Source organism: Calypte anna, chromosome 1 (genome assembly GCF_003957555.1).
Source record: "Calypte anna isolate BGI_N300 chromosome 1, bCalAnn1_v1.p, whole genome shotgun sequence".
NCBI classification, from domain to species: domain Eukaryota; kingdom Metazoa; phylum Chordata; class Aves; order Apodiformes; family Trochilidae; genus Calypte; species Calypte anna.
This window is the reverse complement of record NC_044244.1, coordinates 181,610,682-181,638,438: the sequence shown is the minus strand read 5'-3', so window position 1 is coordinate 181,638,438 and position 27,757 is coordinate 181,610,682.

The following is a 27,757-nucleotide window of genomic DNA, read 5'->3' as shown; positions in this document are numbered from 1 at the left end:
GCATGAAGTTCAACAAGTTGAAGTGCAAGGTTCTGCAGTGGAGTCAAGGCAATCCCATGTAGAAATACAGGCTGGGAGGAGAAAGGATTGAGGACAGCCTTGAGAAGGACTTGGGGGTGATGGTTGACCAGAAGCTTAGCATGAGCTGTTAATGTGCACTTGCAGTCCAGAAAGCCAGCTGTAACCCAAGGCTGCCTCAAAATAATATTCTTATATTATTTTTTCAGTATCAGCATCAGTATAAGGAAGATGTGTACTAGTGTAGATGTTGGGAAATTTCAAGACCTAGTCAAGAAAATTAAGTGACAGCAATCACCTTTATCCTGAAGATACCTGCCTGTTCTGCATATTAGATGGGTAGCACTGAACCTTTTCGTCTGTTGCTGTTTGGAGCTGTGTTCAAAATTTCCATCACTTTTTGCAAAATAATTAAGTACAAAAAATAATAGAGGTAATGTCAGTACTTTCTTTTTTTGCAGCTCTCTACATCACAGACCCACTGGCTAGGGTGTTAGTTCAAATGTTCCTGAACTTCTTCTGTGAAATCCAGATGCTACTCTTATTTGGTGACAGCTGCCTGCTCTTGGTCTGAGGCAAATAGCTGTAATTTAAAGAGGACATCTGGAATGTTGTTCCTTTCCCTGTAAGCAGTTTGTTTAACTGCTGTGGAGAACCTATATGGCCATGAAGACTTTTCTTTACAAGCCAATCATTTAGGCAGCAATGTGTGCACCAAGTAAAAAAGTATGAAAAACAAGATCAAGACAAATTACTGTTGATCTGGTATTTGTGTGTGTCAGCTCCTGGATGGTAGCACATTCTCATCTCATGACAGGTCCAGGCAAATGTCAGAACTCCTTAGTGGCAGCAACCAGCCTTTGATGACTCCTGTTTGTTGGGGTGTGAGAATGGACACAGGGACACGTCCTCCAGATCAGGTGGCATGTGGTATATTTGGATTTTCACTAGTACTTTTTTTTTTTACTTTTTTTTACCAGTACTTTTTCATGAGTCATGTGGGCAAAGTCTGAGGTGTATCTGATACATTATGTCTGTTCACAGCTCAGCTGGAAGTGTCCTTGTGTGGGTGCTCCCACCTTCACATCCCCAGTGCCCCAGACCCCTGCCACCAGTGCTCCCACAGGCTCCTCAGCTTCTCCCCTGCTGCCCAGCAAGTGACCAGTATATACAGCAGCAGTGTAAGGATGGAACTATCTGCAAGGTTTCCAGCACTGGGGCAGTGCAGATGTGTGTTGACTGCATTATGTCAAGCTCATTTATTTTGGGGTTTTTTGTTTTCTTTTATTTTGTTTTTCCCTTAAGGTGGCCTTTCCAAAATATTTCCAAGGAGATCTACCCTTGGCTCAGGATGGTCTCTGATCACCCTTTCTTCTTTCCTTCACCTCAGTTAGTTTCCTCTGCTTGCTTCCATCTCTTCATGTCTCGTCCCATCTCCCATGTGCCCTCCTCCCATTTCCCTGAGCTGTTCTGGCAGGCAGGGTGTGTGTTGCTTTCCCTCTCCTATGGGAAAGCTGCATCCTGCTGCCTGGCACAAAAGCAACCTTAACTGCCCATCATTCACCATGTCTTGCATATTTAATTGCTTTTGCTGGTGTAGAAGTTAGTGGAGGTTCTCTGGTGCCCAGTCCCTGTGTGCTCTGCAAGAGTATGTGCAGTTCTTTGTGAGCAGAGACAACCATCAGCCAGATGCTCCTCTTCAACTTGGTAATTGCTGATGTGGTTTAAAGCTCATGCTTGGTTGGCAAAGGGCTGGCATAGGTTCCTTCTGCAGTAATGGAGAGGGCCATGTTTTACTTTGATTCTATGAGTTCTCAAAAAATCAGAACTGTACCCTAAAACGCAAAGTATTAAAATATTTCATGCAGGTGAACAGAGCTGTTGTTTTCAGCATGGACACACTGTGAGGTTCCCAGATCCTTGGAAAGTATGTCTGTCTTCAGCTTTACGTAGAACTAAACAAAAGTTTCTCTTCATACCTTTTTTTTCTTTCTTTCTGAAAAATATCTTTCTATTTTAATTTAGAAGCCCTGATTTACTTCTTGTTGGATAACAGATTGGAAGCCAAACAGTGCCATAGTCTAGCAACCGCAACGGTGGTTCAAGGGTTGGACTCGATGATCTCTGAGGTCCCTTCCAACCCAGCCAATTCTATGATTCTATGATTCTATGTTTTCTGTTGTTGATACTCAGATATGGTTTTAAGTTGAGGGCTTCTCACTTTTTCAAACAAAACTTAAAGATACTGTAGTGGAACAAAGCAATCAGACGCCTCTGATTACCGAGGAGTGGGTGTGAGCCGGTATCAAATCCACCTGTGCCCAATTAGGGCAGGCCCCCTATTGAGCATGTGCAAGACCAGGGGGCCAATAAAAGGTGAAACTCACAGCCACAGACTAGCTCACTCCCGAACACTGTATTACCTTTATTGCGCCACTAGCGCTCATCGCCTCCAAGGTGAGGCTCTCTGTGGAGTCTCGAACCTGGGGCCTTTGGCATTGCAGTACTGGGTCTTAACCAGCTGTGCCACGAGAGTGAGTTTCAGCTTTTATTGGCCCCCTGGTCTTGCACATGCTCAATAGGGGGCCTGCCCTAATTGGGCACAGGTGGATTTGATACCGGCTCACACCCACTTCTCGGTAATCAGAGGCGTCTGATTGCTTTGTTCCACTACAGATACCAAATGAAAATTGCAGTAGAAAATGCATGTATTTTACCAATCACTTCAGGGAAGATAATTTCTCAGCTCTTTACTATGGAGCTACAAATAACTTTAAGCAGAGAAAACTGTACTGCAATACTTAAAGCTCCACATGCAGACAACATAGGGCAAGGCAGTGCCACGTCCATCTCAGTTCGTGAAAATGCATAGCTATTAACAGCTCTGCACACATTTGGCCTCACTCCCAAAGAACATGCATGGTGTTTATCATACTGTCATGCTTTTGCTCAAGGTCAGGATCTTAATTATAAATAACTAAGATTTTTAAAGGTTTTGAATTGGCTTGAAATTTTGGCAAAAAATCTAGCTGCAGAGCTTTGTTAAGAATGCATCATTATTATTATTATTATTTTGCTGTTGTTGTTGGCCTATACGTGTCCTACTTACTGATGTCTAAATCAATTGGAGAGGTTCTCAAAGGGAGTGAAAGAATACCAGCTGCAATTCCAAAAGCAAGAATTCACCCATTGCAGATGGCATTTTCAGTTCTGTAGATAGAGTTTTTAGGCTCTGGTTTATTTGTAAGACATTAGGTAGAAACTCAGACATCTTTTGTAGCTCAGTAAAGATCTCTGGCTAATGCAACATGAGGCTTAAATACTGCATTTCACATTGGTATAACCAGGCAAGCATTTCAGATAAAGGGGGCAGCTATCTGCTCTCATTGTGAACTCTTCAGTAGACCCTAAGCACAAGATTGTTTCTTAAGTGGGTTTAAGAGCCCAGATTGAAAGGAGTTTTATCTGACATAGCTTGGTAGTTTGAAAGGACCTGTAATACCTACCCAGATTATTCCTGCTGCAGGGCATATACAGCTTATGCTTAGCTAATAGGAAATCAATGGGTGGTGCCAAGCATTCCTCTTGGTAGCAAAGAAAGATGGAGGGCTTTTCCATGATGCATGACTGCAGATATGATGAAGGACAAAGCAGAAATAATAAAAGATGAGAAAAAGGCAGCAAAATGAATAAGGAATGTAAGACTTCAAAGGCTTTCCGTCTAGACAGACTTTTAAAAGATAATGAGAACTTCCAAAGAGAAAGGTTATGGCTTGGACAAATGTAAAATATTTATACCATCTTCAGAAAGAATTGAGTGACCTTGAGGACTGCAGTAATAGAAAGGGACTGAAGTATTAACAGCACAAATTTAAAGGTCAGGTACTTGCTAAACTAATAACAAAATCTTTATTACAAATTGAGATCTTATCGATGTTAAATGACAGAGGAGGAAAGATTTCTGAAAGCACTGATATATCAGATGGTGGCTGTAAATATCCAAAATGGTGTCTGTGGAAAGACTGCTCCACTAGTCTAGCTGTGTGTAGTGGTGGCAGGAGAATATCAATACCTTTCTGTGAGGAATGCTAGAGGTCCCAGACTGATACCAGCACTAGCATTACAGATTGCATTATGTAAAAATGTTATCAGCAGATCAAGGGAGGTGATCTTTCCCCTCTGCTCAGCCCTCGGGGTACACACCTGGAGTGCTGTGCCCAATTCCAGGCTCCTCCAATACAAGAGACACATGGACATACCGGAGAGAGTCCAACAAATGGCCACAGGGATCATAAAGGGCTTGGAGTGTCTGATATATGAGGAGAGGCTGAGAGAGCTGGAGGTTTTCAGCCTGAAAGTGAGAAGGCTCAGGACAGTCTCATCCATGTGTGTAATACCTGATTGAGGAAGTAAAGGTAATGGAGCCAGTGGTGTGTGGTGATGGGACACGAGGCAATGGCTGCAAACTAAAACACAGGAAAAATATAAGAAAAACTTTTTTACTGTGTGGGTGACTGAGCATGGAAAGATGTTGCACAGAGAAGCTGTGGTGTCTCCATCCCTCGAGATACTCAAAACCCAGCTGAGCACAGCTCTGAGCAACCTACATTATGTGATGCTGCTTTAATCGTGGTGTTAGACTAAAGCATCTCCAGAAGGGGTTTCCCACCTCAGCTGCTCTCTGCTTGTGTGATTCACAGGAGATGGATTCAGGCTGTAAAGAGTACAGAGAGGGGTCACTGGGATGAGAAGGTACCTAGAGTGCCAATCCTGCTGTGACATGTACCTAAAACTTGTATGCAGTGTAGGGAGGGGGGGTGTGAGCACTGCAGAGAGAGAGCAACTATTTGTTGCAAAAGACCATGGTCACACAATAACAGCTGAGTTTATGCTTGTCATAAATTACTGGAAAGTTGAAGTCAAGAGGGGTTATTTATCCATCAGAATAATCACATTGCTAGCAAATATCCAGAGGGTAGGGACAGAAAAAAATGTAGCAATATGTGACTTCTTTTCAACAGCTGTTGGAAATTGTTAGAAAAGAAATGCTATGATACAATGCATTCATGAGGCAGGTACTCAATTATACAGGATTACTCCAATTTCTGTCTCTTCATGGAACAAATGAATGCTGAAAAGTAAAGTTATTGATCTCTGCAACTCTTGTTTGTAAGATATTACGAAAAAAAGATTTTCAGGAGTTAGGAAGAATTAGAAATCCATAAGTGTAAGAACCCTGTCTATAGTTACACTGCCTGTGATTTATAGCCATTATAGAAACTTCAGCAAAATCAGTCACAGAAATAGTAACACCACCCTCAAGATGAGAGTAAAATGTGTGAGAAGCCTGGAGACATTGCTTTGAAAATAACAGACAACGTGATTAATCTGGCTTTAAACTGACCCTTTCTTATCTTTCTTTTAATTCCCATTTAACACATCAGAACAGGAGATTACTGGTTTAGGTTCTTTCTTCAAATGCTTTGCTGAAAGGCTCAAACTTCAGCTCCAAAAGGTGTGTTGGAAAGTGTTTCTTCAGCCTTTTGGATGAAAATTCCATCTAAAATTTTTCTTGTCCTCTCACTTTTGTAAAAGATGGAAATTGGCTATGCCATTTTTGGGTTCTACTGAGTGTCTGCTATCTGAGAAGGACATTATGAGGATAATCTACAGTTTTTGTTCCTCTGTACTATTGCCTGGCTCTAGAAAGGATTTTCTAGGACAATTTCTTTCAGATTCCACCAGAAAACTTACTTCTGTCCCAAAGCTTCAAGTCAGTGAACTAAATTGCATCTTGGCAACTCATCCTTTGAGGTTAGTCTATGCATCTGTGCTTCCACAATGTGCAGATTGTTCAAATTATGTGGGAGACTGAAGATGTGAGAAATCCCATGAAATTGATAACAATTGCCTTTCACACAGTTGCTAATGCCGATTAATTTCTTCACAATGGATAATTACTATAATTTATATTGAAACATCTGTGGGAAAATAAAAGGCACTATTGTACAGAGAAAAAAAAAAAAAAAGAAAAAAAAAAAGTGAAACTCTGTAGAGCAATTTGTAGAGCTGTAAAATAAGTAGATAAGTAACTCCAGCCTGAGGTGCTCGAGCACTGAACAATACACATGAAGTCTGCAGCATTGAGGACTTCTCCTTCGTGGTTTCTGGGATGCAGATGTGTTGATTATAGCCCTTCCTGCACACATCTAGGTGACAGTTTTGGTAAGTGTGATTGCTCTGCTTGATTTGACCACATGTTTTGACTCCTGTGTTGTTGCTTGTGCTCTTCTTTTTATGTCAAGAAAATGTCTTAACTAGTCAGTTCCGTCTACTGTGTGTCCTTTTGGGGACCTTCTGATAAAATATCCTCTGTCATCTGAGATCAGGGCTGCAGCCCTTGGGAAGCAGAGCTGCTGGAGGACTGATGAGATTGGCTCACCAGTGGGATCTCACTACTGAGATCTGCTCTCCTTGGTCACCATCATCCAAGCACAGCTTAGTCCCAGGCATTTTGCAGCCCCACTTCTAATGCCAGGTCCCTCATCTGAGTATTCTTGGGCCACACAAAGCCTTGGTATTTCTCCCTGCCCTTTCAGAGACAACCCTCAGCCAAACCCAGGAATAAAAACAGTGGCTTTTATTTCCTCTCAAATACAATGGGAGGGTCCTTGCACATCTGCAATATCTCCAGCTGTTTGTAGGCAGCACAATGAATTAATTTGGTGCGATGTCTGACATCAAGCCTTATTTCTCTTCCAGTTCACTTGCTCTATTGGACCTGCCAGGGTGTGGTAGTGCTTCTGCTCAGATAACACTCAATTACCCTTACAGATGAGTTTCAGTTTTCCTCATTTCTTCAATGGTTCAAATTCTGCCAGTGAGTTGCACTAAGTTCTCCATCACTCTGCAAAAAAGGAAGGACACATGCACAACTTTTGCCAGCTTGTAGGCAATTGCTGAGGAGTAGCTGGAAATGTTCAGTGACTCACATCAGCTGGGAAACTTGTCTGTTAGTTACATTTGCAGGGCCACAGCATCCAGGCATTGGTGCTTTATCACAGCTTTGTTCCCTACCATCAGAAGAATTACACTGCAAATCTTCCATCTTACCTAGCATGCATGCCTGTAAATCTTTACCTGTGTGTCAGCACCTTTGAAATTGCTCAGTAGTTCATATTAGGAGATGATGAAAAAAATGTGAGCTAGTTTGAGTGTGAATCTAACCCTGGGGTGAAGAGACTGAGAAAAATTTGGCAATGCAGATTTTGCTGCAGGTAAATAGCACAGGCCTGGTATTCAGCAGCTGAATGAATAAACTTGCCATCATTTTTAGCTAATAAACCACCTGGAACATCTATTTGGACATTCAGACTAATGAGATGCCCACCCAAGAAATGGATCAGACCTTCTGTGAGTTCAAACAGCCCAGAAAAGCTGTGGTGGCCTCCCCAGTGCTCACCAGCTTGTTTCCTTGTCAAACTGTGCCAGCCTCCTTATCCTGGCAGGCCACAAGCTGCCCGTGCTGCCTCCTGCTCCCCTCCTGCCCCCACTGCTCCCACCTCCCTGTGGGGCTCTGCTCCCTGCAGCCAGGATGCTTCTCATCACCCTCCTCCTAAACAAGCACTTGCTGGCATCACCCTGGCCAGGAGGGATTGGTCCCCAAACATTTAGGAATTAACACAGCCTGGAGAACAGTCTGTAGCTCTCATAGATGGTGCTTGTTCCCTGATGGGATGGGGAGGTCCCTGTCCTCTCCAATGCAAGACTAGGGTGGCTTCCATCCCAGCGTGGCCCACGTGTGGTCACGGTTTGCTCTGTCTCTCTTCTGATAATGCAGACATTGCCTGAGACCAGCACTGAAATGGGAAAACGAAATCAAAGAATTACCTGAATTATGCCTGAAAATTACTATGGTTTTAAAGCAACAGAAGGAGAGGAATTAAAGATGGATTTGACTAACCAGAACTTTTTAGGACTCAAAAGTTTGCATGAAATAACTTTCATGAGCAAAACACCCTCTGTTTTCTAATTACGAGAACACAGAATGAGTGCAGACAAATTAAGCTGTGGTTGTTCAGACCTCAGTTTGTTGCCTTTCCTGGGCTCTGTGACAGAGAGCTCCAATTTCAAAAGAAAAATAGTAATTTTGGAATGTGCAGCAGTGATCAAAATGAAATTATCTGCAGGGATGCTGGGTATCTGAAGACTCCCTAAACAGCCTGCAAGCTGAGCTGGCCCTACGTCCACACTGCAGGAGAAGAAGGGTCTCAGTCCCTCTGCCTGGATCCTATTAAGTGTCTTGACAATGGAACTTAAATGCCAGTATTTTTTTTTCCAGTGATGGAATTCTGTGTACCTAGTAGAAGAGACTGAGAAAAGAATGATTCAAACCGGTTTCCTGTTTCTGAGGAGAAGGGTTTAGTGTACAGTCTGAAGAAGAAGGCTGCTTTAATTCCTTGTACTGGAATGGGTTTGCCCTGTATCCTGCCTGAGTCTTCTCAACAGGCAGCACTGTAGGAAAGTGAAGCTACACAAACCATCAGTTTTGTGAGCTGAGGACTGAGCTTCTTTTCCAGAAGAAACTCCTTGGTATATTGGCTGATCCAAGGGTGCTGCCAGCAGCACTACAGGTATGTGAAAGAGAATATCCCATAATTCCAGCAGTGAGATGGTAAGATTTATTGCAAGAGCTTGTTCTGACTGTGTCTAAGATCTTGTGTCCAGCTCTGCATTCAGAGTGGAAAAAGTCTACAGAAGGAATGTTGTGGGGAAAAAGAGAAAGAAGAACATGTAATATCTGAAAATACTAAAGGAGCTTTTCTTGTTTCGTTTAGCTAAATGGAGGCTGGAGGGTATCTAGCTGCTCCCTGTGAAAATACAGGTGGAAGAATGGGGACATTCTGAAAATAGCAAAAGTGGTAAAAAAAAATGAAGGTATATGAAGGTATATAAATGGGCTAGGAGGAAATTCAGGATAGAAACAAGGAGATGGTTCCCCATCATTACAAAGGTGGAGTCCTGGAACATTTCCAAACAAAACACAGCGATTGCTTCCAAAATTGAGCTTGGCATGGCTATGAAATGATTTTATATGTATGTTGTGGTGTCAGTGACTGACTGCTTTCACCAGGAATTCTATTCCTCTTGCGTATCTGGTTGTTAAAATTGCTTTAAGTGCCAGTTATTCTCTCCAAAGGAAGGTAGGCCCCACTAAGAAAACATGGCACGTTCACAGAGCATGTGCCAGCAAAGTGGCAAGGGGTCTGTTAGCCTTTCTGTATCATGTTTAGTGGCTCTCAAGGTCTCTGCTGAGCTGGTCACTTATTCGTACTATGTACACATATTACAGGCACATTTCAAATTAATCAGAGGAAGAAAAAATAAGTTATCAAGAAACAAACAGAAAATCAGTACATTAAATTCTAGTCCTTTGTGCTCAGGATTGTGCTGCCACAGTCTCTAGGGCTGTGTGCTGTGATTCCTCCTGGGAAGTGAAATAGCGAAGTGATATCTTGTGAATCATGTCATACTGTGAAATACGGCTTTAAATATCACAGAATACAGATCTGCTGAAAAAGGCTTGTTTGTTCAAGGTTTGCTCTTTTTCTTCCATTGTCTGGAGTAACTTAGATATGGGAATATTAATATTTTATGTCCATTCCCAGACAGGTCTTTTTTTCACTTGGGTCTCTGCTAGCAGATGTTGCTTATCTCTTTCCTTTTAGAGGTTTGCTATTACCCTCCAGCTGTCCCTGTTTCCTTTCAATTAGGGATCCAGTAGATGTCAGCTAAATATAGAGCAATCTTGTTTCCTTTTTGTAAAGAATTTGATTGTCACTCAGACCTCAAGAATTCTCCACGGGGTAAATCTGACTGGGCTTATGGACAGCAGGGACATAGAGTGTCTTAGAGATGTGGTGGACCTGGCAGTGCAAGGTTAACAGTTGGACCTGATGGCCTTAAAGGTCTTTTCCAACCAAACTGATTTTATGATGCTGAACTCCAGTGAAGGTGACTTTTCCTGTTTTCACCAGCTCTAACATAATTTTATCCCGTTATTTATTATTTTCTCAAAATACAAAGGAAGCCTTTCTGCCACACTCAGCTTCTCTCTAAGACTATTTGCAGAATTCCACTCTGGTTATTAAGCTAGCAAAGTCTCCTCAGTGTTGCTTTAGTTGTGGTACTTATTTACACTGATGATGCCATGGGTGAAAAGGAACTTTTGTTCCTTTCAAGTTAATATTCATGTTGTTTATTTTCCTCTTTTTGCTTGTTTCTGTTTGTGAGCAACTTTGGTCCCCAAAACCTTCGGATAGTCTGCTTTTTTATTCTACTAAATGTACTCAGAAAAATACTTATATTCAAGAGAAATATCCTAAAACTCAAAATTCTCAGAGCCCAGCACAATTCTCCGTCAGTTCTCTTCGTCAGTTCTCAGTCTGTGGCACTTCTCCTCTCCAGCAATTCCATGTTTTTCAAGTAAGACAAGAACATAGATAAGGACATTATCTTATGCCTGAGGCCTCACTGAAGTCAATGAAAGGTTGTAAATTGACTGCCCTGGCTACTGGACCAAGGTGCCTCCCACAGTTCTCAGGTAGGTTAAGAAAGCTTAGTTAATTAGAAGATATTTTTCTGAGTAGTGCATTTTATTCTGAGTCATATATCTATTTATAACCTAACTAAATTGGTTTAATAGGGCACTAGAAAATGGTCCAGGGGTAGAAGATGAGGTGAAGGTGGCTGATTGTCCAGGATGAATGTAGATGTGATCTGTCCTCTTTTAATATCTGTACTAAAATGAATCTGGCATGGCTTGCTAGTAAGAAGTCCAGGAAATAGTTTGTGTGTCATAGGAATTTAAGTGCATCTAATTCCAGCAAAACAAACCAGAGCCTGAAGTGTTAATATATAGTAACAGACTATTTGGTAAAAATGGTGATGTCTCACAGTAGCTGTGATATTCCTGATCCTTTCTTTCAGGCTTTTATTTTTTAACATAACCTGCTGTAATTGTCAAAATTGGGCATAATAAATTATTATGTTCTATAATTATTTAATCATATTTAATTTTTCAGTGGACAGTGGTCTGTAACCAGCTCATTTCTGTGACAAGGCACACTTCTTCCTTTCTCAAATTTTTGTCCTAGCTTAATCAGCCATATGAATGAGATCCTTTAACAAGAGTATGGAACCTCTGTGTTCTCTGGCAGACACAGTGTCCCAGGGCCCCTTCTCCAGCTTCTAGGGCAAGCTGGGTGTAGAAAGATCCTCTGGCAAGCACAAGGCTACTGTAGTCTGGAGTCTCCTGTGGCCAGAAGCAGGACAAAAGCAAGGTGTCAGAGCAGGCTGCTGAGCAAACTGCACTTGCTGTGGATCAGTAAGGTTTTTTAGGGGCATTTCCCTCATGAAGCACCTTACAGCCTTATTTAGTTACTGCTTGGAGCAAGAAAGTGGACTGTGTCTGTAGTAGCACCAGAAATGCTTTGTTTCTCAGCTCAGAGCAAATTGCATTTTGTGAGTGGAAACTCTTACGTAGCGTCATTGAAAAGAAGACCAGACCTGAACTGCTTCTTGGCTCTGCCTACTGACGTTTTTGTGTTGCTCAGCAAAGAATCTGGCACTTGGATGCATCTCAAATGGTCAAGAAGCAAAGTCCATATCAGATGGGACTCTGAGCATCCTGGAAGGTGTCCCTGTCCATGGCAGGGGGGGTTGGAACTAAGTGGTTTTTAAGGACCCTTCCAACCCAAACAATGGTATGATTCTTTCTGGGACACTCATGAAGTGTCTGCATGATTCTCAGTTATCCTTAGTGCTTCCAGTAGGTAATCTTAGTCTTTTGTACCACACACTCTTCAAATAGACAGGGCACATCTCTGAGGTTAATAAAGCAATGGCCATGCTGCCTCAGGACAAAGTCCATCTTGCTCAGGACACTCTCCACCAAGAGCCATCAGTGCCCACTTAGATGAAGGTCAGAGTGACCATAGCTGTAGGGAAATACTTGTGCTGCCAGCACTCAAAGGTTTAGGGACTTTTTGGATAAGAGGTCCCATCTACACTGCTGTGTTTAATGGCCACAAATGTCTGATCTTCCTGGGATTTGTCTAAGACCTTCTCAAACCCACTTAACCCTTCAGCCTCTGTAGCAGAGTTCTGAAGTGCCATCATGAATACTGCAGAAAAAGGGTTTGACTTTGCTCTTATGCTAGTGAGGTGATATGGGTTATGATTTGTAGCTTATACTGCAGCATGATGAGGAGAAGGTCATGGCTACTGGGTTTGCTGCTGAGGTGCAGAACTGCCATCCAGCTAGCACATCCCTCCAGCCCCCCAGTCTCCCCAGCACAGCAGCACAATCCTGAGAGCTTTCTAGCACAGGGCACAGCTGTATCTGGGGAGCCAGCCTGAAAGTCTCTTTTCATGTCTTTTCATGCCTTTCCAATGTTCACAGTCTCTCATTGTAGCAACTTGCCCAGCATGAACACCTCTGCCCACCAAGCTGGGTCCAGACATATCCCTTACTTTTCCTTAAGAAAGGGATAAAGTAACAAGCTAGGCTTCCCTGTGGTGTTAATGGGGAAAGATTGGTCAGGCTGCTACTCAGTCTGAATAAGGTGAAATTAAAATGGCTTGTGGGCAAAAATAGAAAAGAAATTATATAAGTGGAGGAGTGACTGAGAGTTGGTTTCTCCTTTGAAGCCAAATTCACTAAATGAGAGGCAAGATGAGTCCTTGGCTGCTTCTCAATGTGAAAAAACCAAGCCTCATCCTGTCCTTAGCTAGAAAACTGTGACCTTTTATTTAGATGGAAGTGTTGTTGCAGTGACCAGGCAGTTCCCTGGCAGAGTCAACCTCTGCAATGAGCCCTGCCTGGGGAGGGACACAGCTGCTTCCCAGCTCAGCTGTGCTTTCCTTGGGGGACTTGGTAACATTTATGCTCTTGAGTCTTCCTGGCTTTGTTTGGTTCTGGATGCCATTCATGATGTTCCTTTTAAAGGTAAAATTCTTCCCATCCTGGTGGTGAACCTACTTCCCACTGTCTGAAGCTGTGGGAGCTCAGGTAACTGCCTTTAGGAATAGGTGGAAAAGGGATGGTATTTCTGGTGAGAACCTCTTGACCAAAATTTTCACTCTTTTTTGTCTTACCCTGAATTATTTCTGTTCTGTTTACTTTTGAATCCCATCTATTTTTCTGTGGCTTTTTTGGGAGATCCTGGGGCTATGTCTGTGTCAGAAAATGAAACACGCCTGGGACTGCTCCCAACAGAGGGTGGTCCATGTCCCTGACAATACATACTCATCCCTCCAGCATGGAGTGACCCTGATGCTGACTGCACTTCCTAGCCTTGCTCTCTCTTGAGCCTTGCTAGGGAATATTTGGGAGGCTCCTGGAACAAAACTATGGCAGGAACCACAGTGCAAATTTAACAGTTCAGGTGTTTAAGTTCTAGTGATTTGAAACATTTCCTGGAAGTGCTGAATTTACTAATTAACAGGAATGAATGATTTCCAATGATCAGGGTAAGGTTTGCAGAACTAATTAATGATTTTGAGTTCTTGGTCAGGTTTTGCTGAAAAGGCTTCTATTTCTAGTTATTGATTTGGAGACCTTTGGGGAGACCTTTTGTAGAAAATAGACAGCTTTGGGCAAGAAGAATATGAATCCCCAGGGGAAGAAGAGTGGTTTTTGGACAATTGCTCTGGATGATGATAGAAGAGGAAGGAGAGGATTATGTCAGGAAGCTGATATGTCAGTGATACCTCACTGTTTGCTCAGCTGCACTGCCTGGGGACCAGCAAGGAACACTGGAGCAAGATGAGCAATGGCATCTTCAGAAGGACTTGTGAGTCCCTGAAGAAAGAAGGAGCCAGATGGCTCTGCGAAAGAAGGTCCAGGTGACCCAAAGGAATAATTTTTGAAAAAACAGTGAGGTGGAACCAAACTGTGTCTCCATGGCATATGGCAAGTGCTAGTTCTGAGAGCTGAAGTCAGTTAATCTAATACCTAGGCTGTCTGATCAGGACTGGATTTAATTCTCTAGGATTGAAAGTTCAGGAGTGACATGACATATAAAAAAGTAGAGGTCAGGACGGATGCCATTTTTCATTTTATTTCAGGCATCTATCAGGAGTTTTTGTTATTGTTTTTGGTTTTATTCTTTCATGAACTTTACCTGGTGTTCTGTACCCCAGTCAGGGAATATTTCCAGCTCCATCTGGATTTAGAAGGGCAAGGCTGAGGGAGCTCTGACTGTTGAGGGAACGGGGGAAGATGATATAAAAGTGGTTGTCTGGATGTGCAGGTGTCTGGCAAAAGCGAGCTTTAAAGATTAAATTCTACTGGGAAATAAATAAGCAGCCAGCACAACTCAATGCCTCATGCTCCTGACAGCGATCTCTGCCTTCAGCAGCTGATTCCCAGCAGCTTCACATGCAGCAAGTTGTTCTATAGTGATAATTCCAAAGTTTCTTTAAAAACAAAACTTTCTGAATGCCTTAAGGGCAAGAACTGACTTGTCTTATGGGTTTTGTTAATAGCTAATACATTTTGGTTCTACTATAAAATAAAGTCAATCCTAGAAATTTACATTAAAGTCTGAGTTTTATTAATCCAGATGTTACAAAAAAAGCTGATTACCAAATGCCTTCTTCTTCTCTTGCCTTGGGTATTTGTTTTAGGAAAGCCAGGATGTCTCTCAAGATTTCATTAATTTGAGGTATGCTTCATAAAAAATTACAAGACCATCTTGGGATCTTGAATGCTGTCGCACTGAGCTTTCCTGAACTCTGCTCTGCCATGCTTTTCAAGCACACATCTGAGTTACATTTTCAAAAACCACTACAGATTCACAAATTGGGAAAAATAAAGTTATGCTGAGCATGATCTTACTTTTGCTGGCTATAGGTCAGAAGAAAAATATTGTTAGGAACAGCTAAAAAGGGTCATTCATCTTCAGTATATTGCAGCAGCTCAATATTGTAGCAGGGTAAAATCTCTGGACACAGCTTTAGGATTTCCAGAGCATGTTGGCAATTGAAATAATAATGATATTCTGTGACTGATGGCAGATTAGGGAAAATCTTGACTGAGAATCAACAGCACCCCATTAATATCTGTTCTTTGTTGTGCTGCATCAAGCCCAGGCTCTGGAATTCTATTTGGCAGCTGATTTGTGAGCCAGGAGACTCAGATGCAGCCTTACATTTTTAGCTCTCTGGAAGTGACATCTGGTTGAGTGTGATCTGTGGGCAATGATTTCTTTTTCCTTGCCTTTTTCCTCTCTTTGGTTAGGAAGGGTTGGCTCATGTGGTAAGAAGAACATGAGCCAGAGAATGGTTTACAAATCTACAAAGGAAAAGCTTTATTAGGCAGAATTCACATACTCCTTATGGATCCTGAACTGTTGTCCTGGTTTGGACCAGGACAGAGATGATTTTCTTGTAATTTTACTTTCAGCTGAGTAGTTGTAGTTGCTGAAATTAACAAGTTTCTCAGTCATCTAGGACTGATAACGCTTGATGTTTATAGTTACAGCTGGAGAATGGTCTGCAGGACCAAGGACACTGCTGGTTCTGAGGAACATCTTATGCTTCAGAGAGAACAAGGGAGTAAAGGGGACACACCTGCAGCCCTCCTTCAGGGAGGAGCAGACAAGACAGGTGACCAAAAGTGACCAAAGTATTCCATCCTATATGTGTCATACTTGGTATGAATCTGAGAGATCATGAAGGTCAGGTTTCTTCTTCTGCTCCTTCACCCGTAGCCAGCATCCTGGAAGGATTCCATCCATTTGTCTCCCTGTGGTCCTGATCTCTGCCCTCCTGATTCTGTGTGTTCCTGCCTCCAGCTCCTGACTCCAGCAGCCTAACTCAGGATTTCTTCCAGTCCTGCCCTGCAGGCTCAGTGGTGATGTGAGTGTTACTGGGGGGAAGGAACATGGTATTGCTTCTGTGTATATTTGTATAGATTTCATAATTCCTCCTTTTTTCATCATTACTCTTTCATTAAAGCTGTGTAGTTTAGTTTCCAACTTGTAAGTCTCCCTTATTCTGTCTCCTTTCTCTATCAGGCAGGGGGATTATTAGAGAGCATCTGTCAGTTGTTCAATTGCTGGCCCAGCATTAAACTATGACAGATTTAGAAGAGATTTATCTAAAAGTAAAATTACAAGGCAGAAATTTAAATCTACCCTGGTGCAAACCAGGACATCAGTGCAACTACCACAGAGTGATACAATGTCTTTAAGAAAGAAAAGAGTTTAATTAGAACCTCAGTTTTATCTCTCCTTTTGGAAAACAACTCATCTCCTCTCATCTCACAATGTTAAAACTGCTGTACTTTTTGAAGAAACTAAGTTTAAATTACAGGTCTCAACCTGCATAGACCCAGTGCTACTTCACTTCTTACATGCAGCAAGGGTACAGTCTGTGGGAGTAGAGCAGCAGGACTTGCACTGATTCCAAAGCTTCTCTGCACTAGAGTTAAAAACTTTGTGGGATGCTTTGGGTGGTTGCCTATCAAAATTGTTGTGTAACATATATCCTTTCAGCAGTACAAATGGAAGTCAAGGGGTGAGGGGGTTGTAACAGATCACTTTGTGCTAGGTTCTTGCCTGTTTGGTCTTTTATACCTATTTTTTTTGTGTGTGCAGAACACTTTAGAAAGGAATCAGAAATTATCTAAGTGGCACTTCAGATCTGCATGTGGAGTTTTGTATTTAAACTGTAGAAGCTGTAGCTCAGAGACTGCTGTTTACAGCAGTGCTTGATTAGAGAGAAAGACTTTTTCCAAAAATCATCCAACAAAATGGAGCTCTGTGGTGTTGTCATCCCTTGAAGTGAGGATTCAGCCCTAATCTTTTCAGACCAAGCTGACAGCAGTTTACAAAATGCAGCCTTGTTAGTGTGATGCTTGCAAAGTTTTTTCCTTTCATCTGTTTAGTAGGCTTCAGATTTTCCTTTTCTTGAAACTGGTATTTGATTCTGGGGCTTTATCTTACATCAGACACAGCCTTTCAAACACTGTGTCTTCAGTCCCCTGTTGATGACTTGTAGCTATTGGACTTCACTTGGAAATCTGACAGGAACCAGTCCCTCTTCTCAGCTCACTGAGATAAATGCAGTGCTAATTAGCTGTGGTCCATCCGGGGCAGCACTCTGTGAACGCTGCCTTTCTTCATGCACACAGAATTGGCAGGATACATCTCTGCCTTGTGGGCAAGTTTTGGAGACTGGACTGAAGATTTAACCACACAGTTGCACTTGAAGCCATTTAATTGTGTCTCTTATCTTTTTAACCCAGCTTATTGCTCTGGAAAAAAAAAATATCTAGAAACTTCTGTCTCTGCAGTGAATAATAACAGATATGTTTGGCACTTCTGAAGCAGTTAACATCTGTTCATATATTAGTTAATTAACAGAGCAATATTAATCTTTGGAGAAGCCTTATCTTTTGTCAGATGTAAAATATAAAAGGAGATAACACTGCTGACAAAAGGGTTGTCCAGGCTGCACACTGATCTTGTAATTTTAAATTAAAAATTTGTCCCGAAAGAAAGAGCTGCATTTTGAAGCCTCCCATTGACTTTGTTCTCTCTTGATCAAGGGCCCAGGTGTGATTTGTATGCATTAGTCATCCCTGTCTGGTTATATATAAGATTCAGTTTCTCTTGACCCCTTCTAAATGACATTGTGAAAGTAAAATTACAACCTGTTCCAGATCAGATAGATACAAATCTATGTTGGATTTGTATATGTATATTTGATGAGTTGTCCCTCCAAACTGTTTAGGATTAGGTAGAAATGATGGGACTTCATCAGCTAGGAGTCATTGTAAGGTAAATTTAATGAACTCCTTTATCAATAATTCCTATTCAACTCTTCAATTTCTAAACATTTTTCTCTAACAAAACTTCTGTCTGAAAGAGACAGTATCTTGTCGTCATCCTGCTGACATGGAATGGAGATACAGGATGTGAGTTTCAGGTCCAGATTCAAACAGACACATTCAGATGCTGGCATGTCTGCAAGGTATCCAAGCTTCTGTTATAGTTGGTGGCGCTCTAGTCCATAGAGCCTGGAAAGGGATTGCCTTCACCCTAAGATAGATACCTAGTGGCTACTCTTTGAATCACAGAATGGTGGAGTTTGAAGGCATCTCTAAAGGTTATCTGGTCCAGGCTGGTAGCAGGGCCACCCACAGCCAGTTGCCCAGGACCATGTCAGATAGCTTGTGAGTATCTTCAAGGATGGAGACCCCCCTAGTCTCCCTGGATGACCTGTGCTGGTGCTTGGTAAAAGTGTAAAAATGTGTTTCCTTGTGAATAGGGACCTGTGTGAATCTGGGACTTAGTCAGAGAAGGTGTGACACTTCAGCTGGCACCTTAAGCTGCTCAGCACAGCGAAATGGAGCAGCAATGCTCTGCAAGGAGAGCACTCTTGTTGCTCTGGCTCAGCTCAGGAAGAGCTTTAGAAGATGGATCACGAACAAGTAAATCAAGGACCTCTGCATTGCATGATGTTGGGCAGGGCAGATAAAGCCACAGAATGTTATTGGCAAAGCCAAGAATTGAGTGCACATCCCAAAAGACCACTATTCTTACTGCTTCTGTCAGTGCACCGCTCCTCCTGTTTATTCAACTGGAAATGAAATGCAAAATGTATAACAAATATATCACTGGATGTGTCCATTCTGTAATCCAAAGGTTGTATCACTTGATGGGAGACAGAGAATAAAACATTGATAAGGCACAGAGGCCTGACTTGTGCAATTGGTATAAAATTGTTCAGTAAAACACACTCATGCAGAGCAGACTGCAAATCTTACTCTATTGACATAACATGCCCAATGCACCCAGCAACTGAAATAGCAACCAAGCTATGGAGAGCACACTGACCCAGAATTTAGAGAGATAAATGAAGAGGGTCAACTGCAAGCAGCTACTATTCAATAAAGACAAATGTTAGAGAGGCTGTCTCGACTATTGAAAAGGGAAAAGTGTCTCATTTCCAGAAAGAGATGTCTTCATTACATTAGATCTGGAAGGGCAATCTGTGTTCATTAAAAAGTCTCTTGTTTTCATACAAGAGAGGAAAAAAAGAAATAAGCAATAAATCTCTGAATCTTCCTGAAAAAACAACCAGAGCTGTTACAAAGACTAAGATAGCTTTAAACAAAATAAATCCACCCACCCTCAGGATTCTGAAATCAGGCTGGACCTAGAAAATATATCTTCCTCAGTGGTTTTTATTTATGCATCCAGGCACAAACATAATTTGATGTGCTGAAAGAAAAATGTACAGTCAAGTTATTTCTGTCTCAGCTGAACCCAAATGATGCTGAAAAGCCAGTTTGCAAACCTGTTCTCCATTTTGTATCCTCTTGTTGAGACAGTGCAGAAAAGCACCTGTCCATTCATCTAAATAAAAAAATGAAGGCTTAACCTTTTTCCTGTACAACACTTTTGTTGTGCTTGAAACGCAGTTGTGTTGCTACCTAAATCCAGCTAAAAAGCTGGAATTTCTGTGCTAGGTTCCAGTTACAAGCAAATCACTTACTGTAAGCACACTTCTATGCAGTGTGTTGTAGGCTTTGCAAACAGAGGTCTTTCTCTTTTTTTTTTATGTGCTAGGAGAATATGAATGAGTGAACTCAACAGAATAATGCTCTGTTATTTTTATGCTTACTCTGATATTTCTCTGGAGCAGCACTTTAGAGGTGCAGTGAGCTGAGGCTCTTGCACTAGTGTTTTGGCTCTTTATTTACTGATGCTAATGTTTACTTAATTTTGTTCTCCACAATACTGGATCCTACTTTACAGTGTAGTTTACAGTGTCTAAGTCTCTGAACAGCTCAGGCAGTACTGAAAATACTATGTAAGATGTATTGATAGGGAGCCATCTCTACTTTTTCTGTACTGCTGGGATGCTGAAGTTAGTGCTAAGGTGAGTGACTACAGATAGGTTAGGCCACCACAAGGTCTCTCTGGTTTAATAAATAGGGAAGCTGAATCAACCTATGTGTAGTGAAATGAGACAACCAGGTGCCACTAATTGCCAGGGAGTGAGCACGAGCTTGTGTCAAGCCCACCTGTGCCTAATTAGGGTGGGCCCCCACTGTGCATGAGCAGGACCAGGGGGCCAATAAAAGGTAAGACCTAAGACACAAGCTCATGCTCACTCCCTGGCAATTAGTGGCACCTGGTTGTCTCATTTCACTACACCTATGGCCTGTGAGAGTAATTTCTGTCTAGCAGGAGGCAAATACATGACATTGTACTGCATGTGCTGGTCAGTGCTTGGCACAGATATTCCAGCTCTCCCTTCCAGTGCCATGGAACCAGGCAATTCTACCTCATCTGCAGTCTCATGCATAACAGCCTGTGATGTAGGTCAAGCTTACATTCAAATATGAAATTATTTTCCATCAAGGGCACCAATAGTAGTAATGTGGTTAAATAGCATTCTTAGGGCCTTGTATTTGTTGTTCAGGACCACTGCATCTCCAGAAAAGATATCTTCAGGCCAATAAAGAATGTTGAGTACATAACTGATCCCTTCCTGATGCCTCCTATTCCTTATATTGTGGGAAGTCCATTTTTCTCACTCCTGGGTGACACCCCAAGGCAGCTACTACCTTTTCAGCTTTTGTCTTCTGTCCCATGGGCAGAGGAAATGGGGTCCCTTTGGTGCTGAAATGGGTTGGACTGAGAAGACCTTTAGCTCAGCCTTGCCAGGTGCAGTAGAGAACATCTCTGAGTGACAGACACTTGCTGAGTATGTCAAGGTGCTTGAATGCTTCCCATTTTGCCTGAAACAAAAGCTTCCACCATATGTTCCATAATTCTACATTGGCTCTTGATTAAATTTGTCATCAACTTTTGAATTGTTTTTTCCCCCCCATTTTGATTTGTCATTTGCAGCGTGTACTTGGGTTTTTAATGACTCTGTTACACATGTGCTCAAGTGTTCTGGCTTGTGCAGACACTTTTTCTGCAACTGTTTGTTCTGTGATTCTTCTTTACGGAGTTGCATGCTCACATTAACACCAATGTGTACCCAGGTATGTTTGCATTTTGCAATTTAAACATGAATGAACAGATTCTTTTACTTCTGGGCTCAGAGACAGTGTTGAGCTGTGCAGTATAACCACCTGACTGATCCAGTTTTCTCATGACATTCTTCCAAAGTTATTGAATCCATCTTGCTCTATGCTAATTAGATCTCTCTGGTGATAAAACCAGACCTGGCAGAAAATGGGAATGTAATTAACTTTCATGAAACATTTAGACAATAATAGACCTATGAACAATTGGTAGCCTGGATTTAAAATGCACAAGTCTTACAATCTCTTTTTAAAAAAAAAACAGTTGTAAAATTAGCAAATAAAATTAACAATAAATGCAATATATTTGGGTTTAAATGGATTTAAATAATGCCATGAAATATGTTCTGGATCTTTTTGCAGTTAAAAAGTAGTTTAAATTATCTTTATTATGAAGCTTATGCCATGATATGAAAATAAAAACGTGCTCTAACAAATCAAAATAGACTTAGTTATTGAGTATCTTGTGTGGTATTTTATTTGATCCAATTTCATTGAATATTTTCTGTAATGATCTTGAACAAGGAGGAAGCTGCATGCTAATGAAAGTAGCAGTGTTGAGACAAGAAAATAAATGCTGACAATAAATGCTGCAAAGAGTGCTAGACCTGCTGGAAATCTGAGTAGGTAATAGCAAGTTAAAATAAAACTGAAGAGATGTTATGTGTTAAATACAAAGGTGATGGGTCTGTAGGAGCAGAAACTGTATAAATTGAAGATAATTCAGAAAAGAAGGAGAAAAATTGCTTGATCTCTGATAGAGATAGGTGTCAATACAAGACTCAAAGGGCAATGCACCTGCCCTGTGATGTGATGGCAAGAGTCAGGGCTGAGGCTGTTAGATTCTCATGTGAAATCTGTGTCAGGGATCAGAAATAAGTTTTACCAGAATAATGTGAGAGCTGTGCATCTTGCCTGCTTCCACATTTCTGCAAACTGGTTCTTCTCAAATGCTCCAGAGGAATTGCACTTTGCTACAAGCCTGGTGTACAAGGTGTGTTGGAATGGAGAACAGGCATTTGGCTCTGAGGCTTGAAAGATGTGAGCTGAAAGGATCAGAGCAGCAAGACCAAATTCCAGCCTCTCAGAACCAGCTCAGTTGTTTCAAGAGCAACGTGAAGAAGAGATCCAAGCTAACACCTGAAATCCAAATATTCCACGAGGGTCTGGATTTGTGTACAGACTTTGTGCTCACCATGGGCTGAATGTGAACATTTCCCATGTGATGGTGAAGACCTTGTCTCAATTATCCCTCCACCTGCTCTCCCAGGATCTCTCTAACTAAGGGGTGCTGGATTTATTCCTTTATTAAGGCACTGTCTTGGCAGCCAAGGTCATCTCAGCAGGAAGGCAAACCTGCTCCAGAGGAGTTTGGTTGAGAACACTGTTGATATGGCACTGTGGTGTATTGGGTCTGGGCAGGACCTGGACCAGTGTCATTGCTTGCTGTTTTACTTTGGTTTCAAAATCAATGAAGCAGGGCATTTCTGTTGTTACTTCAGTCAAGATATGGTGGTAAGTTGGTACTGTTGGCATCTCCTTTTACACATCACTCTGCAGACACAGTTTGACATCTGCTGGGTCTCTATGTGCCATAGTTCAGGTCCAGAAGGTGCCAGGTGAGCTGGGACCAGCCTCAGAGCTGCTCCAAGTTCCCACTAGTGCAGCAGGGATGTCTGTGTGCTGTGCACAGAAATGTAAGGTGTTTAGATTCACATTTCTCTTCTGAAACCTTTCTTTAAATGCTAGTTAAAAGGTAATTACAGGATGATTCACAGTGGCTGCCCACCCCATCTTCATCTTTGGGTGGTTAAGCAAAAAAAAAAAAAAAAGAGGTGAGAGGAGGAATATGTTTCAAGTTTTCTGTTCCTGATCCATTACCCAGATATTGTGTGATCCTGTGTGAGTGTTTCAGTGCCATTTTGGGCTTGAAGTTCAAAACCAGAGATAAGTGCTTCAGCCTGTCTCATAGGCAGGGCTGCCTTTGGTACCTGCTGGCAGCCTGTGGTTCCACCATGGACTGACAGTGTCCCCAGTTTCCCAGAGCCTGGCCACGCTACCTGCTGCACAGATGCAATTGCTCATCATTCTTTTGAACCTAGATGCCAGTGTCTATTTTATGCTCTGTAATGGCTGGATCAAATGCAGCCCTTTATTCCTCTGCCTCTGAAAAATCAAGATGATATTCTAGCTTGTCCCTTGGCTGGGGGTTCTCCTCTGCTCTTCCCAGTGGGAAGCCCTGTACTTATTTGGAGCAATATATATAATAGCAATAAAAACCCTAATATGAGAACTTGCAGCATACATAAAAGACTTCTTTACAGTATTTTATTTCATCTTGGGAGAACTGTTTCCCAGAAAGTAGCTCAGAGATTGACTGTGCATTAAAGCCTCCTGCCCTGCTGCCATCGCACGTAAATCTAATTAAATTAAAGGTTCAGATTACCCAACACAAAGGTCTCCTCTGTGGGAGAGGAGTCCTCAGTCCCATGCTTTCTGTTCTATCTCATTCCATCAATTTATTCCGTGTCATGTCTCATTACTCTGCATCACTCACTACGCTCTGAACAATGAGACGCAAATCTTTCCTGCAGTGCCCTGGCACTGCCACAGCAAACAGCTCTTGAGGGCATCAGCAGCTCACTCCCAGGGCTCTAATGACACCTCTGCAAAAAAATCCAACTGTTTGCTGGGACTACGTGAGAGAATTTGCTAATACACTTCCCTAGGAATGCATTTGCTGCAGGACAGAACTGGAAGTGTGAGAGCATTGTCCAGTTTTTTTTTTTTCTCTGTAATAAGCTGACTGAGCTAAAACTTTACTGACCTGGGAAATGCCCTGGCCATTCACTTTGCATTTTACCCTGTCTGAAAATTGCCATTTGGGGGAATGGACACTGAATACGTATACTTTTAAACTTAAAATAATTACTGTTTATTTTCAAATTACTCTAGGAAACCCTCCAATTTCTATTTTTGAGCTGGACTGAGATGAGCTGAGCCTTCCTACTCTTCCATCAGTTTAAATGCTTGTATCATCACAGTTTCTATAATTTTAATTCCATTTTTCACTCACTACTATATTGTGGTGTCAGCTACATGTCAGCCTGAGTTCTTTATAGCAGACTTCAAGTTCTTTCCATGAACACTCTGTCTGTGGCTCTTATGTACAAGGTTTATACAGGTGAACAAACTCCATAACCTGAGTGAGAGTTCCTCTAAAAATGGCTGTTCAGGGAAGTCCTATAATGTCACCTGTGCACACTGAGAGAGGGAGAGAAGGAAGGGTTCATATTCCTTTAGGATTTATATTCTTAGCTGCACAGGTAAACATCTGGATTGCTCTCCACAAAGAGGTAAGAATGATCACATGTGCAAAAGCAAGCTGTGAAGAAAGTTGATAAGCTGCATTCTTGCAAAAGATAGGTAAATAAATAAATGATGCTCTACCTGCATCTTAATTTAAATGAGTAAAAAGAAATCTCTTGTTGAAACTAGAATAAAGTTGAACGCACCAAACTATGATATATGAACCAAATACTACAGGCCATGATAAGTAAAACTTTCCTCAGCCTCATTGATGTCTGTTGCAGTATTATGTCCTTCAGGTATTTCTACAAGTTCGAGGCAGACCAGCTGGAAAGAACTCAAAGGAGAAGTACAAAAATGCCTGGAACCCAAACCATGGACTCAGAGGGAAGAGTGAAAGAACCAGGCTGGATGGAAAGAATTAGAGTTACTGAAGTGAGACAGGATAATCTTCAAATATGTAAAACAGAACTGCACAGAAGGCAGTCAAATGTTCTCTTTATCCATTACAAAGATGAAGTAATTGGCTTAAATTCCAACAAGGGAGATTTAGCTTAAACATTGGGCTGCATTTGCTGACAGTGCAGCTAGCTGGGCTCTGGAGTAGAATGCTGGGGAGCCTGGGGTTTCTTCATCACTAGAAGATTTTAAGAACATCCAAGCATATGCCAGGCTGCAGAGGTAAAGCCAACCCTCCCTCATGCATTGTGATGGGCTAAATCTCTTCCAGGCTGGTTTTCTTTGGCCCCTAGGAAACTTCTGAAAATGTTCACTGCATCAAATGAGGACAGCAGTGAAAATCCATTCCTTGGTGTGAATTTGTTTGGGATGCTTTTACTGCAAAAAGGTAGCAACTTGTACTTTCAGGTTTGTCCATTTTGTTCTTTTGTAGGTCATGAAGAAAGGGAGCATAGGTAGAGGATGGGCTACAGTTTATTTAGATGTATTGCATCTTAGTTACCCCATCTAGCTAAGCACAGTAAGAAAGTCAGTACAGGCTCCAAGTCTGCCATTTCTCTCATCAGAAATGAAGCTTCCTTCTGCCAGCTGGGTCCTTTCCTTTTGATTGATACAGCAGCACTGAGATGTTCATCATTTTTCTTTACTGGTCAGCCCAGAGAGGCAGCTCATTGAAATTCTTCAGGGTGGCTGTTTTGAGAGAAATGCTATAGAACTGCAAATCGTTGTTGCTGGTTAATGAAATACCTTTCAGCAAATAACAACATCTTTTGGCTATCCAGTAGTATCTCTTTGGTTGCCTCATGTTATTTGCAGCAATTCTTGGAAAAAAGAAAAAAAAAATAGAAAGAAAAAGAGTTTTTTGCAGTTCTTTTCCCTTCTGATGATTTCCTAGTACTGATTTCTGGTTTTTGCCAAGTGGAGGAGCCGACAAAATTATTTATTGGAAATAGATAATCCGACTAATGTGCCAGCTTCTATTTGAAAATAGTTTTAGATCAGCTGGGATTTCTGCAAATATGACTGATACTTGTAAGTGGTTGCTGGATAGTTTGAAGGAACGTGCTGATGGCTGGTAAACTTCAGCAATTCATTATTCAGGTGATGTAACTCAGCTGTTAAATCACAGTGTTTCTATTCCCTGACTATAGAACTGAAAGTTTTTAAAACAGATAAATGGTCAATAACAAATGAAGACTAAAATTCTTGTGTGCAGGAGAACCATTCTCCAAAAACAGAAACACAACAGATTTTGTCCTATGGGTAAAATCTTGTTTCTGTGAAGGTTTGCAGACATGTAGATGCTCACTCCTATAAAAGCTGTTTTGTATTCAGGTGTGCCCTGGTTTTGAGCCAGAGGCAGCAGAGCAGGGCCCCCCAAGCCCCTTCAGATTCGTTCCTATCCCTAGAGACTTCTGAGGAGTTAATGAAGCTGAGATGCAGACAACAGGATTTACTGCATGTTAGCCCCTCTCCTACCAGGGGTACCAAGGATGCTTCAGAGCCTATAAAAAGTTTTCACATTACTTTAGATGGTGATTCCCAGCCATTTAGAGTAATTTCCCCCATTGTACTCAAAATATCTGCATGGGTTCAGCAGATGTGATGTTGGGCCTGGGGTTGGGCCCTCAGAAGCAGCAGCTTCTGGTCATGGCTGGGACACCCTGCAAAGTCTAGAGTGGTGAGAACTGCTGATGGATGAACTACTGGAGTCTGCTTTTGATGGCTGGGGGATTGTGAGTGATGCAAACTACTGAGGTTTTTTGGCAATGCACAAGCTCAGAGCTTGCTTGAGTGACCCCTGCCAGCTCCTGCAAGAAAGCAGCTGGGAAAAGCTGGATAGGCACTTGCTAGTCAAAATCCATTTGTCCACAGCTAAGCACCAGTGATTTCTCAGCTAAAGTTTTAGAAAACCCCATGTCCCATTGCTAACTTTGTGTACTGGATGCTGCTCTACTCACCATCTATTACATCCTCCTGGCCCCTTTGCAGCATCTTCTAGTTTGCTAGTGCTTAGACTTTGCCTTTGATGTAATCAGAAAGTGTGGATCTTTTTATACTGATTTCTAACTCGGCCTGCATTCTTACACTAGTATTTGTAATATTTCTATTTCAAGAAATCATTGTCCTTTCTGTCTAGGAGATGCAGGAATCTTTGTCTTGACTATAGTGCAGCAACTTCAATTTTCTTACTGTCTGCACCATTGATTTACCACAATTCCTGTCCTCTAGTTGTTACAGAGAAAATGAGGCTTTCAGTACTTTTGCACATTTTGAGACACTGTAAGTTTTTCCAGACTTTCATGAAGGAGGACAGGGTTCTCTCATCTTTTACTTGTTTCTCTGGGTCAGCTTCCTTGCTGAAAGAAATATAATTACTGTTTCTGAATTATTGAATGAAAGTAGACCCTTTACATTTTTTAATCTATTATTATATTTCTTTTAATCTGGGTTTCAATTATCATGTTATTTAGTTTGCTACATTTGGAAATAGTCCCTATTTCTCTGTAACTTTCTGTACAGATTATACCATTGCACTCTAAATGAGCAATCAAAGCAAAGAATACTGTCACCAGTGAACTGAAGGTCACTTAGAATGTTCTGCTGCAGAAAATCAAATCCTCCCTTGGCAGGCTTTAAAAAATTATGAGGATACTGGGAGATGTTTTGGTTTGGTTTTTTTTCCCCCATCAGACTGGTGAAACAAAGAATTGGCTGCCTGCTAATTTACCCTGCTCACCAAAAAGTGCAAGCATAAACAGGGCTGTCCCTAAGTGTTAATCTTGGCTGTGTAAAAAATCCTTGATTTATATTTTTGCAAATCTGCATATTTCCAGTGTGACTAGAGATGTACCA